Source organism: Podarcis vaucheri (genome assembly GCF_965113315.1).
Source record: "Podarcis vaucheri genome assembly, chromosome: 14".
Classification (NCBI taxonomy): Eukaryota; Metazoa; Chordata; class Lepidosauria; order Squamata; family Lacertidae; genus Podarcis; species Podarcis vaucheri.
Window position 1 is genome coordinate 13,275,986 of NC_138752.1, and position 22,269 is coordinate 13,298,254.

Genomic DNA, 22,269 nt, shown 5'->3' on the forward strand with positions numbered 1-22,269 from the left:
GAGGCAGTCCGTAGTAGCTGAAGCTGGGTGCAGGGCAGGGAGCCGGGTGAAGTCAGGAACAGGCTTGCAAGCAGGGAGCGAGGGTTGGTCAGGAGCTCAGGCAGGAACTAGCAACCAACAATGTTGCTCCCGCAACTTGGGACTGGGGCTGGCCAGCTTTTATCTGCCCTGAGGCGTAGGGCATCCCCGATCCTCTGGTGAATTGCCTCTCCTGGCCTGGAGGCGAGCACTCCTCCTGCGGGAACTTAGTTCCCTCCGCCTCTCTGCCCTGAGCCTCTGTAGCTCAGGAGAGGCTGGAGGGTTACCGGACCCAGAGGCAACCTCAGCTTCCCCCTGACGGGGCTGAGAGTGGAGCACCTGCAGGCAATGGGTCCTCCAACACCTCAGGCACCAGAGCAGACTCAGCTGATGCCTGCACCTGAGGATCCAGCACAGGTGAGGACCCTTCAGGCTCAGGCCCCAGCCCCGGCTCAGCTGGGTCTGGAGGCGAGGAATCCTGTGCAGGCTAGGATTCCTCAAGTTCAGCACCCGAGTCCGAATCCCAGGCCATCACACAAAGGTGGACAAACTACCCCAGAAGGAGCACAATATGTCCCCCACCCGAGGCACTACCTCTTTCCTAACACCTCATACACCCTGACTGCCACTGATGGTGCACATTCAAAAGGGCTCAGGGCTTATCCATATGCCAGCAGGCATGGGATTCTGCAGACAGCTTGCTGCACCTACAGTTGGACAAAGCAGGGGTTGCAACATTCTCTGAAAGCTGATTGGCGCTGAAAGCATGCCTGCAAAGCAGCTCATCTGCATCATCATAATTTCAGGTGATTGAGAGGTGGGCTGCTCCACCCACCTGCCGTAGGAGAGGTCCAGATCTGGCCTACCAGCCAAAAAAATTTCCACATCCTGTTCAACCTAAGAAGCCGTCCTCGTAGTTCAGAGATTAGCTGCCATCTTTTCTGGTTCAAGCCTGCAGGAGTTATTGGGCCCATCACACATTAGCCACTCACAGGAGCAATGCACCTGCCAACAGCTGAAAATTCAAAGAACTAAATTAGTGGATGTGGACATCTTAAAAACATTCTCATCGGACTCGAGGTAGCTATCCACCATGATACAGATTCGTGTGTATGTATGTTATGTCTTCTCTTTCCTGTTAATTAAATGTAGCTGTCTCAGGTCTACTGCTTGCCTGGGCTTATCTGCTCTTTGGGGATGCTAATACTAGTTTTGTTAGTCTTGTTTATCTGCTTTCTCGTACTGTTTATCTCCCACCATTTATTTGTGGAATTGTTGTTGCAAAGAGTTGACACACTCCAAATATGCCGCCTGCAGCCCTCACTCCCACCCACATCCAACGTTTGCATTTTACCGTCTTCCCTTGGGTAACATTATTCATTCTCCTTGTTTGGAACATCATTGGTATGCAGAAAATACTTCCATATACTTTCCCGGTCCCTACAGATGGCATAAAGTGGTTGATCTTTTTGCATAATTTTCCTGTGTGATATTCATTCTTGGATATCTTCAAATTCCTCTTAAAATGAGCAGGTAGAATATAATCAAGCTTCTATTGAAATCATGACTTTCCATTCAAAGGCTTTCTGATACTCTGCCTCTGAGGCTGATCATTCACTGTTGAAACAGTGGCGTTCGGCTTTTAAAACAAAATCTCTGTTAACTGTTTTAGGTTCTGCTGCTGTTGTTTTTCTCTGCGTGAAATATCAGTGATGTGGGCAATACAGCCTTCTACTCAGAATGATCTTGGACTTTGCCATGCATTTGCTGTTTAGTCACTTGATGAAGGAAGTTAAAAGGGCCAACTATCAGAGTAGGAAACAGAAAGCCTAAACTTCTCATTCAAATGACTCTGATTACTTTGTCAATGCAATTACAATGATATTCTCATTCAGGTTTCTTTTAATCTATATTATTTTCTAATTACAGTTTTGTTATCTTACCTTGCTATGTTTTGATTTGAAGTTCAGAATATCATTTTCCATATGGAGATAATGATATGCTTTGAACGAAGCAGTGTACATCAATAAACAAACAGATAAGTTTCAGTTACAATCCTAGTCCTGTGGTTTTAATCACTGGTTAGCCGTTACACCCTGACCCACTAGATAACTTTCAATGCCTGATTAGGTCACAGAATTAGCTCAAAGCAGACAGTACATCACATTTGCCCACTGTGGTCTTAGTGCTGCCTAATCTCCTAGCAAGGGATGATGAAGAAATTATTCAAATTGACATTTATGCATATATTTAGTGTGTTCTGGTCCACCCCAGAGCTACCCACCCCTGATCTTACACGTTCTGTCAGTTTTCATGGCAAATAACTTATAGGTTTTGGTTCTGTCAAATGACATCTCTCACCATTAGCTACTGTGACAACTTATCAGCTTTACTTGGACAACTCTTTGCTTATGCAAAGAAGGCCCAGTCTCCCAACAAAATGAAATGTGATGACTTATTTATTTAACGAAAGAAACTGGCTTGAAAATGTTTGCAATCCTCCTCTTTTGCAAACTCAGATTTTACAGCTACAGCATCACAGGGCTGGAAGAGGGGTTGTAGATACATTTTTTTTTTTTAAAAAAAAGAGAAAAATAAGGTTCACGTGTCTCAGCAGGTTAAACATCACTGCAGCAACATACCTGTAGTATGTTACTACTGCCAAGCTACATACAGTGGTACCTTGGGTTAAGTACTTAATTCGTTCTGGAGGTCCGTTTTTAACCTGAAACTGTTCTTAACCTGAAGCACCACTTTAGCTAATGGGGCCTCCTGCTGCCACCACGCCACCGGAGCACGATTTCTGTTCTCATTCTGAAGCAAAGTTCTTAACCCGAGGTACTATTTCTGGGTTAGCAGAGTATGTAACCTGAAGCGTATGTAACCTGAAGTTTATATAACCTGAGGTACCACTGTATTTGACTGTTAGCTATAATGGAAACAAGTCACTTGTACTTGACCAACTCTTTAGTTATCCGAAGGTCGATTCTTGGAGTGATTTGCCCCATACAGGAGAATTGGAGACCAGGCTATTTAATCCCACTCCACTAATATTGGAGCCAGAGTGGTGTTTGGGCCTGTCAGGTGCATCAGGGTGAATGTTGGCCAACAGGGCTGTGGTGCGCATATGAATTATGAACACATACACCTTGTTTCTAAATTGTTTGCCATTTAATGGTGGTCCGATAGCACTAACTGCTAATCCCATGTAAGCAGCTGGCATCAGTGTGGGAAAAGACGAAGACACACACCATTCTTATGCTTCCTATAATGTGCTTGCCAGAAGTGGCTCACTAGGTGGCAGAGAGCTGTTACTCTAGCTTCCTGGAAGGTAGGGCTCTGTGCCTCTCCCCATTCTTTACCCAAAAAAACAAAGTATCAAATAGGTCAGTGCAGTGCAAGCAAACCAACAGAGCAGTCAGCCTGGCTCCACCAATGTGTTTGCACTGCACAGACCTTCCTGCCACCTTGTCCCTCTCACCCAGTAATAACTAAACTTCTGAATGCACAAACACTGGGTGGGGCAGAGCCACGGCACTAAACTTCCTGGTAGGTGGATATATATGTAACCATGTGGGATGATGTATTCTTAATTGTCTGCTTAGGTTAGGGGGAATATAAAAGTTTTCAGCTGGCCTTTAAAAGTTGACACAGAGAGGATGCCTATTGGAACTTTACCGGCAGAACATTCCACAGGACTGAGCAAGGAGACTACAGCTCTGTTTCTTGTCGCTATCAAACAAGCGTCACCAACTCAAGGAATGACCAATGACCAATGGGAGGTCAGGGTTCAGGCGCTCTCTGAGGTACCCTGAACCTAACTTGTTCAGGGCTTTGAAAATTAATATAACAACCTGGCTCAGTAGTAGAAGCTCCAGATATAATCTCAAAAATCTCTTGTTGTCTATTGCTACATAGCTGCAACCACGTGTTAAGATGCTTTTAGTATTTGGCTAGCCAATGCCATTATATTTTAATCATTTTTTTTAGTACTCTGGCAGGTAATTACATCCATGGCTGAAGTGTGGAATGATTTACATTAGTCAGAAGAACAGCATGAGAAACATTAGTAAGCATTGCTCAGGAGAACGTGTGCTCTTACTGTTCACTTTTATGCCTAATATTTTACATCTTTCATCAGTGCTCATATATCTGGCTACCCCTTCTCCATCAGGTCCAATGCCCTGCTGTGCCTCACTACAAAACCTTTGCCTCAGATCCTTATTTTCCCAATTTAAAATTGATGCAGGCTTCTTCCCCTTGTTGGTTAAGAGCTATAGCTCTGAGGCAAAATCTAAAAGAAAAGAGAGGGAAAGTGCCCATGCAAGAATGATAAAAAAATTATTATTTGTACCTTGTCCATCTGACTGGGTTGCCTCAGTCACTCTGGGCAGCTTCCGGCAAATACAAAAACATATGAAAACATTAAATATTAAAAACTTCCCAATACAGGGCTGCCTTCAGATGTCTTCTAAAGATTGCATAGTTTCTCATCTCCTTGACATCTGATGGGAGGGCGTTCCACCACTACCAAGAAGGCCCTCCGCCTGGTTCCCTGTAACATCACTTCTCGGAGTGAGGGAACCACCAGAAGGCTCTCACTGTAACTCTGTATTTGAACCGGAAGTCTCCCAAATTAAATCAAAATATAGCACCACCACCCAAAACTGGCCACAATAGCCTGCTCACTTTTAGAGCCATAAAATGACGAAAGCTGGCAGTGGTGGTGTGGATTTTTGGCTACAGTCAAATGCAACCACCCTTGCCTTTCAGCCCAAATAATTTACCTATGTGGCATAATGGAGTATTGATATCTTAAAAACATAAGAGCATAAGAAAAGGCAGCTGGATCAGGCCAGATGCCCATCTGAGCAAAGTCCATAGTTTAACATAGTTTCAAGAAGGAATGGACAAATCATTCCATTCCCAGTCCATATCTGTTTTGCACATGTTCATTCATAAGTCTAAAAATTAAAATGCAATTTAAAAAACATGCATGAAATATCATATTTAAATGTGTATTTTTTACACAAAAATATGCTTTTCTAAAGGTATGTTCCCTCAAGGTACACTGCTCTCTATGTATTGCATCCTAAGGCGCACGATTTTATATGCATGAACTGCATCACAAAATTCAGAGAAGTACAAAATCCAAAGGAAAACTACAGTCTGATTTGCACATTCATCTGGGAGCTGCAGACCAGGTCACTTCATATTAGAGCAGCTTGCTACTTTAGGAAATGTAAAGCTTGGGAGGCTAATGTATATAAAATGCTTTGAAAACTATCTGAACACTGTTCATCACTGAAAAAGGTCACATAACTTTCTAGCAGCATGATGCCCATGACATCACAGCAGACAAGAGTCCTTCAGATTTAGTATTACATGCACCCCATTAAACAAAATAAAAATAAAATTTTGTTTTATTTTCAAAAATGGTGGATGAAATCACCCTACCTGCCTTATGTAATGGGCTTTGGGCTCCAGTACAGAACTGCTGTCATGAAACCTCACCCACTCTCCCATTAGCATAAAATCTTTCATCTGATTGCCAGCCAACAGGAGGCTTTTTATGACATAAAATGGTGGCTTTTTATTGTTGTGCTTGTTTGAAAAATGGACCCAATTATCTAACTTATAAGGGCTAGATTTATTGGGCTTACTTAAGTCTGCTGGTCTTATTGTTGGGGATATTGCTTTGCCAACACTGTTTTTCGACAAGCATCATAAACTCTGTTTCTTTTCTTTTCCTTTTTTATGGTTGCATTAAAATAATTTGTTCTAAATTCTTATTATTTTAACAGAGGATGTTGTATAAACTCAAGCACACTGAGTATCAAATATTGACTTTTCCTTTAGACAGTCAGATTCATTATCTAGAAGGAATTAAGCTATAAAGGCCTGCTGGACAATATATTTGTTTTTAGTGCTGTAAACTTCCTATTGGAAACCCGGGTTTATAGTCATTCTAGCCTCCAGGTCTTGTCTATATATCTAGATATAAAATGACTGACACTGCCAGTTACCTGTTGTATATTGTTTCCCCTGTCCTGTAGTTTATACAGTGGTGCCCCGCAAGACGAAATTAATTCGTTCCGCAAGTTTTGTCGTCTAGCGAATTTTTTGTCTTGCGAATCACGAAATCCCATAGGAATGCATTGAAAATCAATTAATGCGTTCCTATGGTCAAAAAAAGTCCAAATAAAGCCAAATTTGGTACAACAACAGTTTATTAACTGCTCTTTAAAGTCACACATACTGTAAAGAGCAGTTCAAAAATTGAAGGGAAAATAAATTAACTTTATAAACAAAACATGTCTTTGTTTTTAGACAAAGGAAACAAAGTCGCGAGACGTTTTCGTCTTGCGAAGCAAGCCCATAGGTGAAATTCGTCTTGCGAGGCAAATCGAAAACAGAAAAACCTTTCGTCTAGCGAGTTTTTTGTCTTGCGAGGCATTCGTCTTGCGAGGTACCACTGTATAAGGCTTATTATCTAATAGACATCACTTGTGAGTGTTAAACTATGGTAACAATCACATTATGCAGGTAATCAGAACTCTCTTTTTCTGAGTCCAATCAATTATGGTAAAATATCACTTTGGATCTACCTACATACCAAAACAACACCACCACCACAACCTAGAAAGAATGAAAATGCACAGTTAAATCTATGAGTTTGCCTTGATCATTGTAGTAGATGTAGGAACACAGGAAGTTGTTTTATAATGAATCCAACCATTGATCCATCTAGATCAGGAATGGAGAACCTTTGGCCCTCCAGATTTTGCTGAACTACAACTCCCATCATCTCTGGCCATTGATCATACTTGCTGAGATTGATGGCAGTTGCAGTTCAACAACATGTGGAGGGTCAATGGTTCCCCACTGCTGATCCAGATCAATATTCTTTTATATTGACTGGCAGTGGCTCTCCAGGTTTCAGGCACTGGTCTCCCCCAGCCCTACTTTGAGATACCAAGGATCAAACCTGGGACTTTCTGCGTGCAAAGCAGATACTGTACTACTGAGCTACAGGCCTTCCCAATACAGTGGTGCCCCGCAAGACGAATGCCTCGCAAGACGGAAAACTCGCTAGACAAAAGAGTTTTCCGTTTTGGAGGTGCTTCGCAAAACAAATTTCCTATGGGCTTGCTTCGCAAGACGACAATGTCTTGCGAGTTCCTGCTGGGTCCCCCCCCTTTTTTCTAAGCCGCTAAGCCGCTTATCAGCTGATCCGATCAGCAGATAAGCCGCTAAAAGCCGCTAATAGCGCTAATAGTGCTAATCCGCTAATCCGTCAATGGGCTTGCTTCGCAAGACGAAAAAACCGCTAGACGAAGAGAATCACAGAATGGATTCTTTTCGTCTTGCGAGGCACCACTGTATGTTGCAGCTGCAGAACAAGACACAAGCCCTTTAAAATAGCCAAATGTAAGCTGGGTGGGTGGGGGTTTGGAACTTCCTGAAGTACACTCCTAGTTAGGGTTACAAAACCACTTCAAACTTGTGCTGAAGTAACCTTACCATAGTTGCAAGGTTGCTAGTCATGGTCCTGAATTCATGCCAAGAAGCATGACCTGTCCGAGGTCCTGAACCTGTCCTGCTCTTCTTCCTGGCTAATGGCTTTATCTCATTTTCTCTCACCTGAGCTGCTGCCTCCTGGGATGATGGAATCCCTGATTAATCAGAACAGAGATTTACTTATATGAACTCATCCAGTCTGTAATTAAAAATCATCAAAGCATTTGCTTTTCATTTAGATCACTTACCAACAAAGCAACATCACGTTTGCAATCCATAACACTGAAGATTACTTGCACAAAGGCAAATAGTACCGAGGGCATTGTTACTGGTTTAGTTTGGTCCATTACCCAGACACCCTTTATTTCAGTTCAGTAGCAAGTTTGTGAGGAAATGTTGCAAACAGCCATTTTGATCTGTACTCTGTCCTCAAGCACATGATCACATAGCTTCATGGAGTCTGGAATATAGATGTGCATGTACGTGTCTGTGCACATTATATATCAGACACTGGCCATATTTATTGTCCTTTTGGCATCCATAGAAGACTTCCCTCTTTCAACAAGCCTTCTGGGAGTAGAGTTTTATCTATTCAGTTTCTGAACTTACCTGAAATTGTTTTTATCTGCACAGTTGCTTTTAGATATGTAAAGTTTTTTAAAAAAACAAAACAAAACAACACATTTTTATATATGCAATTGTTCTGCATACAGTCTTGACAGTACTGTGAAATCACTTCAATTTGTATCATAGGAAGCCATTTATAAATGAAATATAACAAGAACATAAAGCTCACATTAATAGATGAATATTAAACAGTCAATGAGCCTGTTTGTTTTACCTGACATGCTTAGTATAGAAGCATTGGGGAACATGTGTTCATGCAGGCAATGAGATATTGCAGGGAGCTTGGAGGTTCAGAAAGGGAAAATTAGATTTTTAAAATTATTATTTCTTAAGAACTGGAAACCTACTGGGTCAACAATTTCCAAAATGGATAAGTACAGATCTGCTGTGACCAACAATCTCAAAAATTGTTGGAGATTGTCTCTATATAGCCACAAATCCTTTGCCACCTGGCTTCCTTCTTTCTATCCGGTGACTATACCAAAGCAGGATCCATCCACAATCTCCCCAAATGCCCATTATTTCATTATATTAGCACATTTGTGTCAGGCCTTGGACTAGGCTTTGCAACAGACTGGGACAGGGTCTGAGCCTGATGATCTGGAGATGTGATCATGGATAAGCTGTGAATGTGATCATGGATCAAGGGTCTTGTTTATGCCTATTGGCTTGTGAAGTCAGCTGACCATCATCAAGCTGTGGAGCAGTGAAGCATAGAGCAGGCATAGGCAAACTCTGGCCCTCCAGATGTTTGGGACTACAATTCCCATCATCCTTAGCTAACAGGACCAGTGGTCAGGGATGATGGGGATTGTAGTCCCAAATATCTGGAGGGCCGGAGTTTGCCTATGCCTGAGATACATGAAGTAGACTGGAGATTGTAGAAACCTCTGGTTTTTGCTTGGCTGGAATTTAAAGGTAAAGGTAAAGGGACCCCTGACCATTAGATCCAGTCGTGACCGACTCTGGGGTTACAGTGCTCATCTCGCTTTATTGGCCGAGGGAGCCGGCGTACAGCTTCCAGGTCATGTGGCCAGCATGACAAAGCCGCTTCTGGCGAACCAGAGCAGCGCACGGAAACGCCGTTTACCTTCCCGCCAGAGTGGTACCTATTTATCTACTTGCACTGGTGTGCTTTCAAACTGCTAGGTTGGCAGGAGCTGGGACCAAGCAACGGGAGCTCACCCCGTCACGGGGATTCGAACTGCCGACCTTCTGATCGGCAAGTCCTAGGCCCAGTGGTTTAACCCACAGCGCCACCTGCGTCCCTTTGGCTGGAATGTACCCCCCTGTAAAAAGATAAGAGTCTACCCACTTTTGCCTCTGGCTCCAATCACAATTGTCGTGCAGCATCCAGATGGATGCCTACAAGGGAATGTGGTGCTCAAACTGAAAAAAGGTTCCCCAACCTGGTTGGAGACAATACTGAACTAGATGTTGGGGCTCTCCTGCAACATTTTGCTACTTCCACATTCCACATCCATAAGTCATCTGTTGTACAGTGGTACCTCGGGTTACATACGCTTCAAGTTACATACGTTTCAGGTTACACACTCCGCTAACCCAGAAATAGTGCTTCAGGTTAAGAACTTTGCTTCAGGATAAGTACAGAAATCGGGATCCAGGGGAGCAGCGGCAGCAGGAGGCCCCGTTAGCTAAAGTGGTGCTTCAGGTTAAGAACAGTTTCAGGTTAAGAACGGACCTCTGGAACGAATTAAGTTCTTAACCCGAGGTACCACTGTATCTTACTTCAACACTGTTGATAAGACAGAATCCTCTAGCTCACCTTAAGATAGCCAGGGCTTTTTTGGCCGTGGCCCCAATCTGGTGGAACGCTCTGTCACAAGAGACTAGGGCCCTGCGGGACTTGACATCTTTCCGCAGGACCTGCAAGACAGAGTTGTTCCACCAGGCCTTTGGCCAAGGCACAGCCTGACCCCATCCTTCTGTAATCCTCACAGAACTCTAGCCGAATGGTTGCCATTAATTTGACTCTGAATTGATTTTAAAATGAATTGATCTTAGAATGTATTTCAATTAATTGTGACTTTATGTAAACTGTGTTATTTTTACTGTTGTTAGCCGCCCTGAGCCCCGTTTCGGATGGGGAGGGCGGGAAATAAATTATTATTATTATTATTATTATTATTATTATTATTATTATTATTATGTAGGGGGTTAGGCCTGGGTGAAAATGGCAGGCTATATGCCACACAGTGTTCTGCCCTTCATCGCCTCACTGGTACTTCCCATCACCTAGCAGCTGCTGCCTGTAGCAACTGCTTCATACAACCCAGTGTTGTTGTACTGCCATAATCCCTGCCATAATCCACAGGCCATGTTGACTGAAGTGGATGTAACAGGAATTCAAGAACATCTAGAGACATACAGGTCCACCTGCTTTGCTCTATATGCAAAGCACGTGCTCTACCACTCATTCGCAATCCCTTCTCTATATATTTTTTTATAAAATATTTATTAAAGGTTTTAAACAATATAACACCATAAACATACACAACCCAAATCACAATAAAAAACACCATCACCAAAATACAAACAAAGAAAAAAGAACGGACAACCGACAAAAAAACATATGAAAAATATAAAACATAGTTAACCTCATAAACCAAATGTGCATGACCTTCTTTTCTGACTCCCTCACATCTCCCTTTTCTGTGTTCCCATTTAGAAAATCATGTTCAGCAATACTTCACCTTCTCTCGAAACTTGTTTTAAATTGTACGTTTCAACTATTATGTCTCCAATTTTACCCTTTGTTTTCAAATATTTAAATATTTAAGTTTGACATAATATTATTCAAATTTCACCTTTGTTCTTATAGTTCAGTTATTTTCATGTTCCTTTCCGCTAAGTCACTAATTCCATGTTATCTTTATATCCTGCATCATTCTAGCATTCATACAATTTACAATACTTTTGAAAATAGTCCTTAAACTTCTTCCAATTCTCTTCCACTGTCTCCTCTCCCAGGTCTCGGATTCTGCCAGTCATTTCTGCCAATTCCATGTAGTCTATCAGTTGCATCTGCCATTCTTCCAGGGTGGGCAAATCTTGTGTCTTCCAGTATTTTGCGATGAGTATCCTTGCTGCTGTTACTGCATACATAAAGAAAGTTCTGTCCTTCTTTAACACCATTTGGCCAACAATACCCAAAAGGAAGGCCTCTGGTTTCTTAAGAAAGGTATATTTAAATACCTTTTTCAGTTCATTATATATCATTTCCCAGAAAGCCTTAATCCTGGGGCACGTCCACCAGAGGTGAAAGAATGTTCCCTCAGTTTCTTTACATTTCCAACACTTATTGTCAGGCAAATGATATATTTTTGCAAGCTTGACTGGGGTCATGTACCACCTGTATATCATTTTCATAATATTTTCTTTCAAAGCATTACATGCCGTAAATTTCACACCGGTGGTCCATAACTGTTCCCAGTCAGCAAACATAATATTATAGCCAATATCTTGCGCCCATTTTATCATTGCTGATTTAACTGTTTCATCCTGAGTGTTCCATTTTAACAGCAAGTTATACATTCTTGAAAGTACCTTAGTTTTTGGTTCTAGCAGTTCTGTTTCTAGTTTCGATTTTTCCATCTGGAAGCCTATTTTTTGGTCAACCTTAAAGAGCTCCCTAATCTGACCATAATGTAACCAATCTCGCACCTTGCCCTTTAATTTCTCAAAACTCTGCAGTCTCCAAGTGTCTCCATCCGCAGTCCCTTCTCTAAACCAGGAAACGGGACGGTAACAATTGCCGAAACATTCATGTGCTGATGACCCACAAATTGCATTTTCCTATATGGGCCTGAAGAAAACAGTACAAGACAGAACATAAGGAGCTACCAAGTCAAAGCACTGGTCCATCTACCTCAGTATTGTTTACACGGGCTGGCAGCAGCTTCCCAGGGATCTATATTAGGATCCTTCTTTGATTTCCCTCTAACGGTGGGCATTTTCTTTCTTCCCACATGTTCTGCTCCTAATCTTATTTGAGCAAGTGAAACCTAAACCTTGTCATGCTGCCTTAAAAATAAAATAAAATCAATCGCCTGCAATGTTTCAATGGTACATTTTCGTACCAATGCCCCAAGGGAAAAGTACAAAGAATGCAAAATGTGGCAAAATAAATATTTAAAAAGCTAAATAAGGCAAATGGATGGGGGAAGGGGTGAGAGAGAGGAGGGGGTGGGTTTCAGGCCTAAAAATAGATGGCACTTTGTGTTGTGAAACAAAGGAATCACATTTCATAGCTAGCGGAGTAAATGGATATGATCTATTAGGTACACAGGAGAACAGATAAAGGCCATTTAGAAGTTGAACAAAGGCTCTCGATTAAGTCTTTCCAGAAGACAGAACCAAGACATGTAAAGCTTTGTAAATTGGTATCAGTACTTTAGAGTCAAACCTATTATCACCGTAGGCCAATTAGGCTCTTTTTCCAGCGAGCAGTAATGCGATGGCAGGAATTTGATCCGGCAAAGCTATTTTCGGTACCTGATGCGTTTGGCGCTTAATGACAGTGCTGAAGGGTGGGAGCTGGAATCCTCACCAATAAGGAGGAACAAAAAGCAATCAAGGGGAGAGGAAATACAGATGAAACTTTCCCGCAATCTACAGCAGTATTTTACTTTGGGCAAAATGGGGTCAAAGCAATATTTCCACCTGGTAGAGGAGGGAGAGGGGGAGAGAGTGTGTGTTAATAAAGAAACTTACCTGTGCTATCCATTTGCTTGCCAGGGATGCATTCAGTAAAGACGGTGGGACGAAATTAAATTTTTGAAATGCTCTGCAGAGGAATTCCAGACCATTTCATCGGCTTTGCTTGTTTAAGGCAGGGTTGACGTTCAAATCGTCATGAAAACAGGTGCATCTTGCAAACTGGATAGTTTTTGCTGATATTGTACAGTGGTACCTCGGGTTAAATACTTAATTCGTTCCAGAGGTCCGTTCTTAACCTGAAACTGTTCTTAACCTGAAGCACCACTTTAGCTAATGGGGCCTCCTGCTGCTGCCGATTTCTGTTCTCATTCTGAAGCAAAGTTCTTAACCTGAAGCACTATTTCTGGGTTAACGGAGTCTATGACCTGAAGCATATGTAACCTCAAGCGTATGTAACCTGAGGTACCACTGTATTGGGAGGCTCAGCTTGTGTAAAGAGCCAGTATCAAGGATTACAGAAGTACATAGGAAGATGTCAGGGAACTGACATTGGAGCAGAGGGGAGAAGCGAAACTTCCGGACTCTGCAGGAGAGGGGACGAGTAAGGGAAGAGAGAGAACGTCATCTGGGGAAGGAAGTCCAGGTGACACCAGGAAGAAGGGAGAGGCAGAGAGCACTTCGGAGGGAAGGCTCCAAGACTCTTCCACTGAAGTCAGTGAGGAGGGCGGAGGATCGCTACTCGGCACGCCCACTCTGCGCAGAAGGCTTCCGCGCAGAGAGGCGAGGCGGAGGTTGTCCGTTAAGGAACTCTTATGATGGAGGAAATTTAGGAGACACCCACTCACGGATTCTGCTAACGACTGAGCAGCAGCGCCAAGGCTGCTCAGTCAGGGAAAGACACAACCGACCCTAAGCAGTTTGGAACAGCCAGAGGTTTACACACAAGCAACCCCAATTCCCGTGATAGAAGAGCTCTGCAGAATCAGACCAGTGGTCCATCTAGTCTTCATCCTGTTCACACAGTGGCCAAACAGATGCCCAGATGAAGACCACAAAGAGGACCTGAATGCAAAAAACCCCACTCTCCCTACTTGTGATTTCCAGTAAGTAGCCTTCATAGAATCATAGAATTGTAGAGTTGGAAGGGACCATGAAATAATAAAGCAAACCAAAAATCCCACTCCCACAAATACATTTAAAAGGCCATAGAATGTTAATTAGGCAAAGGCTGGTTATGCGTAGGGCTGCCTCTGAAGACGATTTGGAAACTTCAGCTAGTGCAGAATTCAGTGGCCAGGTTGCTCACGAGAGCAAGGTGGTTTGGGCATATTACACCCATCCTGGTCCGACTGCACTGGCTACCAATTAATTTCCAGGCCCAATTCAAAGTGCTGGTTTTGACCTATGAAGCCTTAAATGGCTCAGGACCGCAATACCTCAAGGGCTGCCTCTTCCATATGAACCTACTCGGACCCTGGGATCATCTCCTCAGGCCTTTCTTCATGTATCTCCTCCTTGAGAGGTCTGGAGGGTGGCAACACGAGAACGGGGCCTTCTCTGCAGTGGCTCCCTATCTGTGGAATGCTCTCCCCTGGGAAATTCGCCTGACGCCTTCATTATACACCTTTAGGCACCAGGCAAACACATTCATTTTTAACCAGGCCTTTGGTTGATGTGATTTACACCCTTTTTAAATTTTTTTTAAATGTTGGTTTTAATTTTATTACGTATTTTGTGGTTTTATATCTTGATTTTATTCAGTGAACCACCCTGAGACCCCTGGGTATAGGGCGGTGTTGTCGCTTAGTCGTTTAGTCGTGTCCGACTCTTCGTGACCCCATGGACCAGAGCATGTCAGGCACTCCTGTCTTCCACTGCCTCCCACAGTTTGGTCAAACTCATGCTGGTAGCTTCGAGGACACTTGTCCTCTGTCGTCCCCTTCTCCTTGTGCCCTCCATCTTTCCCAACATCAGGGTCTTTTCCAGGGAGTCTTCTCTTCTCATGAGATGACCAAAGTATTGGAGTATCAGCTTCAGGATCTGTCCTTCCAGTGAGCACTCAGGGCTGATTTCCTTCAGAATGGAGAGGTTTGATCTTCCTGCAGTCCATGTATATGGCAGTATATAAATTCTAATAATAATAATAATAATAATAATAATAATAATAATAATGAAACATTTTTAGCTGGCACCAAAAGCTATGTAATGAAGGTGCCAGAAAAACCTCTCCAGAAGTGGAGAAACGCCACAGAAAAGGTCCACTCTCATGTCGCCATCCTCCAGACCTCTAATGGACGGAGCACATGAAGAAGGACCTCAGATGATTGCAGGGCCCAGGTCCGTTCATATGGGAAGAGGTAGTCCTTTAGGTATTGTGGTCCTAAGACAAAAAGAGCCACTTGGACCCGTTTCCGAAGAAAAAAAACCTGGGAGCCGCAAAACTCGTCATTATAAAAATAACTTTTTTGACACTTTTTTATTATTTCTTTGCTTGACCCCTCAGAATTACTCCTCCTCATAGAAATAAACGTTAAATTAACAAGTTACCTTTGTGTGTGTGTGTGTTCTTCACTCCCCTTCAAAACGGTGACCAGCATACATGCCCCCTTTCAATGCAGTGACCAGCGTACATGCCCCTTACAATGTAGCGGGCGGACGAGTGGGAAGGTGACGTGGGGAGTGTCAGGGTGCACAGTGTGCCTCCTCCCCTCGCTAGTATCCACCCCGGAGCTGCGGCAAAGGCGTAAGACCCCTGTCCTAAGCTATTTAAGGCTTTATAGTCAAAACTAGCACTTTTAATCGGGCCCATAAACTAACTGGCAGCCAGTGCAGTCCGGCTAGGGTTGGTGTAATGTGCTCAAACTATCTTGCCCCAATGAGCAACCTGGCTGCTAAATTCTGTCCAGAGTGTGACCACACTGTCTATGCCAAGGGTAGCTACTCTGGTGCCATCCAGAGGCTGTAACTCCCATCATCCTTGACCACTGGTCATTCTGGCTGGGAGTTGTGGTCCAACAACATCTGGAGGGCACTACACTGGCTACAGCAGTCTAGGCTCTCCTTGGTGCATTTCTTGTTCAGAAGTGCTACAGACACCCAGCACTAATCTCCTATCTGCCCTGATCCCAGCATAGTTCGACTTTAGCCTGGCCCCATCAAAAATCTAGATTGTAGTGCACAGATCACGCAGTGCCCATCCTGGAGAGGAGGAGGTTAAGGGGTGATATGATAGCCATGTTAAAATATATAAAAGGATGTCACATAGAGGAGGGAGAAAGGTTTTTTTTCTGCTGCTCCAGAGAAGCGGACACGGAGCAATGGATCCAAACTACAAGAAAGAAGATTCCACCTAAACATTAGGAAGAACTTCCTGACAGTAAGAGCTGTTCGACAGTGGAATTTGCTGCCAAGGAGTGTGGTGGAGTCTCCTTCTTTGGAGGTCTTTAAGCAGAGGCTTGATAACCATATGTCAGGAGTGCTCTGATGGTGTTTCCTGCTTGGCAGGGGGTTGGACTCGATGGCCCTTGTGGTCTCTTCCAACTCTATGATTCTATGATTCTATGATTAATGGCATTTGGAGTTAAATAAGAATAATAATAATTTATTATTTATACCCCGCCCATCTGGCTGGGCTTTCCCAGCCACTCTGGGCGGCTTCCAAAAAAAATATAAAAATACTGTAATACATCAAACATTAAAAGCTTCCCTAAACAGGGCTGCCTTCAGATGTCTTCTAAAAGTCTGGTAGTTGTTGTTCTCTTTGAGATCTGGTGGGAGGGCGTTCCACAAGCAGGGCGCCAGTACCAAGAAGGCCCTCTGCCTGCTTCCCTGTAACTTGGCTTCTCGCAGTGAGGGAACCACCAGAAGGCCCTCAGCGCTGGACCTCAGTGTCCGGGTAGAAGGATGGGGGTGGAGACGCTCCTTCAGGTATACTGGGCCGAGGCCGTTTAGGGCTTTAAAGGTCAGCACCAACACTTTGGATTGTGCTCGAAAACGTACTGGGAGCCAATGTAGGTCTTTCAAGACCGGTGTTACATGGTCTCGGCGGCCGCTCCCAGTCACCAGTCTGGCTGCCGTGTTCTGGATTAGTTGTAGTTTCCAGGTCACCTTCAAAGGTAGCCCCACATAGAGCACATTGCAGTAGTCCAAGTGGGAGATAACCAGAGCATGCACCACTCTGGCAAGACAGTCCACGGGCAGGTAGGGTCTCAGCCTGCGTACCAGATGGAGCTGATAAACAGCTGCCCTGGACATGGATTTGACCTGCTCAACAGAAGTTGAACTGAATACAGAAACTTTGTTCAAAGGAGCACACTTTATCCTGAATATAAACACATGGAGACTCTGGGTTTGGAAATTAAGAAAGCTAACCTCATTACAGGAAATACACTGTTCATAGGAACGATCCCTAGTTCTGTCTGACTAAGGTGGAGATGCAACCATACTTGCTTTTGCATTTGAGGTGGAGAGAGCTTTCCAAATGGAGGAGGAGGAGAGGTCAGGTCAGAAACTCAAAGAATATCACTCTGAAGGAAGATCAATACGTCAGCACAAGAATAAAGGGCAGTCTAAGGAGCTTGGAGGTTCCTCTTTATCTGCCTTTTACAGCGCAAGCTGAGTTGCACCCTGACACTTCTGACACTGGTGTTACCCACATAACTTTTCATTGTATGTAGAATGGAAAGATCACATCTGGTATACGCTGCATATCTCAGATGTATTATTCTCATCTTACCATAATGAAAGGAATGTTGGAGAGAAATCTGCAGGTGTGGCCACAGCTGTGAACGACAACTGTAACTAGTCTGACAAGGCTGGAAAATATTCAATGAACTGCAGAGCGAGAGAATTTGTCATAAGAATGATTATATCAAGAGGTTCCAATTCATTGACTCTCTTCTTCCCATATGTCTGAACATCTGGAATGTGAGGAGGTCCTATATGCGTGCACACATACGGTGATGGATATAAGCCTTGTTCAGTCTCTTCTCTATTACAAAATGATATTCTGTTTGCTTCTCTTTTCCCATATGAAGTATTCAAGGGAAACACAAGAATTGAAGAAAGAGAGAGGCGGGGGAGAGAAGGGAGGGGGGCAGAGAGAAGAACTGGGAGTGTAGGGTAATCTCTGATTTGTCATGAAAATAACTTTCAACACAGTTTCCAGAAGGATAGAAACCAGGGCTGAATGAACCAGAACTCACTTCCAGCAGCTCTCAGGTGGATACCATTGCCATTACAGTGGTACCTTGGGTTAAGTACTTAATTCGTTCTGGAGGTCCGTACTTAACGTGAAAGTGTTCTTAACCTGAAGCACCACTTTAGCCAATGGGGCCTCCTCCTGCTGCTGTTGCCGCGCCGCCAGAGCACGATTTCTGTTCTCATCCTGAAGCAAAGTTCTTAACCCGTGGTACTATTTCTGGGTTAGCAGAGTCTGTAACCTGAAGCGTATGTAACCTGAAGCATATGTAACCAGAGGTACCACTGTATAAGAGAACAAGGGAAACATTCATGGTGAACTCCATCATCTTTTTTTCTAGAAAAATAGCACTGATAGAAACATGCTGAACATACGTTATAATTTATCAGTTGTGCAACTTCTGTCTTCTGGTAAAGAACAAGGATCCATATGAGGATTCTTATTTAGAATATTTCCACTGAAATTGTGGGTGACTTTCCAGATTTGTTGAGCATAAACGAGAAGGAGGTCAACATTTGCTGCTTCAATCCAATGCTCCTTGAGAATGTTTAGTACTTTGCAAGCTCAAATCTCCAATTCCATAAATAACAAATTAGTAGTAATGGCAATTTCTAAGCATCCTAATTATCTCTCTCTCTTTCTCCTCCTCCTTAATTTCCTCAGCTCTATCTGAGCTGGCTAACGGTTGCTGTTAATTTTTGTGTTTCATGTATGATAATAAAATGCACAGTCATGAATTTATCTTGAAGAGTTTTTAAACACTTCTCTATACTTTGATGAATTCAGATGAACATAATTTGCAGCATTCTGAACAGTTGAATGTTAAATGACTGTCTCTGCTGTGGAGTCATTTGCATTTCAGTGAGAGATTGCCTTTACTCTTTAACCTGCGTTAAAGAAAGGAAGAACTCTTGTAAAAGTCAGTACCTTTTTCAAACGTTCCTCTACTTGTTGCATGTGACATTGGAGTGGAAAGGAACTTAGAATGGTTTTCCTAGAGACGCTTCAGCAATTTGTTCTTCTGAAAATTCCTATAAAATAATAGCCTGATCTTCACCTCTTGGGTGAACACGTAGGTTGAAAATTAGCTATCAAACCGATTTCCGCACTTCTCTGTCTGCGGTGAGGTCTCAGAGGTGTAATCATATCAAAATGTGGATTTAATATGTATTTATGAGGAAATACAGATCTAAATTGTACAAAAGGATTTTTTAAAATTCGTTAATGAAGAAATGTACCTGCATAAAATTATGGAGGATAGAAAAGGTGAAAGTAGCATGGGTTAGAAAACTGTACAGATTTGACTGTCCCACGGTTGTCCCTCAATTTCGGTTGAAATTAGTTATGCCAAACTATTTCCACTAAATCAGGTGTGCGGAGGTCCTTTGGCTCACCAGATCCTGCTGAACTGCAACTCCTTTTATCTCTGGCCATTGACCCTGCTTGCTGGAGCTGATGGGAGTTGTAGTTCAGCAACCTTTGAAGGCACCAAGGCTCCCATGCCTGTGCTAAAAACATGTGTGAACTTGTGGGAAACTAGCAAAAAGTATATATCAGGGTGGGACAGGCCTTTTAAAACATAACTCAGAATTATTAGGAAAGTGGAACTAGCCTCTTGGTAAATTTTTGGTTGGGCAAAGAGTTCGCTGAACTTTATTTAGCCATTGGGCCAAACTACAATGCGTCTTAGAAAGAGAGGCTAGCTTTTACGGGTCTCAAATTCCCTTAAATATTGGCAGAATCCGAGACCAGGGAGAAGAGTTGGTGGAAGAAGATTGGAGGAAATTTAAAACTTATTTGCAGAAATATTGTAAAATTTTTGAATGCTGATGACATTGAAATGAATTGCAGGGGTTCTAGCAACAAGGTAAAATGTAAGATTGGATTAATAATAGATAAACTAATAGGACATGAATTTGCTGAACCAATTTTTAAAAGGGATACAAAAATGGGAGACATCAGGAAAATAAGTTAACTAAAGATGAGAAATTAAGAAAGAGGGAATTTTTGTTTTCTTTTATATGTGCTTTTTTCTTTTTCTTTCTTTGTGTTCAATGTCTGTATTTTTGTATTTTGTAATTTTGTATCTTTTTCGTTTTTGTATTTTTCTAAACTTTTCTATTGGTAAAACCTAATAAAATATTATATATATAAAAAAATCAAATTGCCTTAAATATGTGCTGCTTGAACCTCCATCCCCATCCACCCTGATAATCCACACTGCCAATGCAAATGCGGAAAAGGCCACGCTCCCATAATCCTTTAACGGAATACCCTTCAATGTGCGGGGAAGGTGATGGCGCTACCTCCCCTCCTCTCTTCTCCAGCATTATTCCAATGCCTAACTGCCAAACCTTACAAAGTTGTGGCGATTTGCTACGAGGTAGGCAAAAACCAAGTAGCAGAGCCAATTTGCCAAGTTGGAAAAAGTCCTACTAGGCCCCTCAACGGCGACCAACCAGAGTCCATAGCAAGGTCAAGAGATGAAATAACCTAAAGTGTGTGAGGGTGGGAAAAACAGAGCGTGAAAAGGGGTGAGATTCCTGCCGCATCCTGCTTTACCAGGCCCCTCAACGGCAACCAACCAGAGTCCATAGCAAGGTCAAGAGATGAAATAACCTAAAGTGTGTGAGGGTGGGAAAAACAGAGCGTGAAAAGGGGTGAGATTCCTGCCGCATCCTGCTTAAATCAAGCAGGCCACACCCCCAGAGCAATTCTCTTGGTTGCCCGGGCAGTGATGCAGGCGGGAATCCCCCCAGTCGTGCAGGGCTGACCACACTCCTGTGCATGTGAGGGGGTCGTGAGTACCTGCAACCCCACCTCCTCCTAAGGCAGAAGTGGTTTAACACTTCACCCACGAGACAAAGTTCTAATTTCCAAAAGTTGTGCGGATAATTTCCATTAGCGTGCTCTCTCACATATACACACACTCTCCAACTGATTACAAGAAACATTTTAAAGCAGGCACCGTATAAGTTGATGGAAATGCTGTATCCGAGGATTGTTAGAAGGACTGTCACATCCTGAAATAACCCAACCCCCCTTTGAATGACTCCAGCAGAATAACCAGTTAATTATGTGTTTCCAGAAAAACAGCTATGTAGATTTAAAGGTATATTCTCTCCCCCTTCCCCAATAGCACCCTGGAGTTGGTCATAAATAGGAGCGGTAGATTGCATTATGCAAACCCATTGTGAAGAACAGACATTGCCGCCATTCAAAGTGGGTATTTAGGATGTATAATAGCAGTGTCACTTTTGTCATAGCATCCAAGAGATGGGTTAGATTAAATGCAAGGGAAAAGCTATTAGTGCCAAAAACCTACCACCGCCCACCTACCACCGCCATTCCTTTTCTTACTGGATCTTATAGCTGACGCTGATGCTTTTAAGTAAAAAAATGTCCCTGCGCTGATGAGGAAAAGGAAGCTGCTTGTGCTTAAAGTCATCAGAGAACAATCAAATATGGTAAGCGGCTGCTAGGTGCTGCCGTTTTGCTGAGCAAAGGTGAAAATCGGCAACACTAAGCTAAGACAAATGTGACTCGAAGCTGGAGGATGTTGCAAGCTGGATCCATTTTGACGGGTGTGAGCCACTGCCTGTTTTCCAAACCAGGCCCGGAACAAATCTAAGAGGAACAGAACACACTGATTTCAACAAAGAAGCCTCTTGCTATGGCGCTGCTCCTCTGCGTAATGGGATCTCCATCTGTTTAAGCCAGAGGTGAGGCACCTCTGGCCTGCAGGCCAAACGCAGCCCTCCAGGCCTCTCCAGGCAGCCCTCAGCACTTTCCTCGGGCCATGACTGCACTCTCAATGTCACATCCCCTCCCTCGAGGACATGCTCCTCGCTGCCCCTGTTCTGCAACCTCCACAGCTGCTTTTGCCTGACAAGAATTTGTTCTTCGGCTGTGATCATGCTTTTTGCTTGCCTAGACAGAGGATGGAGGGCGTGTTTGCATTTGGATGCAGGATAGGGATGCGGGTGGCGCTGTGGTCTAAACCACAGAGCCTAGGACTTGCCGATCAGAAGGTCGGCGGTTCGAATCCCCATGACGGGGTGAGCTCCCGTTGCTCTGTCCCAGCTCCTGCCCACCTAGCAGTTTGAAAGCATGTCAAAGTGCAAGTAGATAAATAGGCACCACTCCGGCGGGAAGGTAAACGGCGTTTCCATGCGCTGCTCTGGTTCGCCAGAAGCGGCTTAGTCATCCTGGCCACATGACTC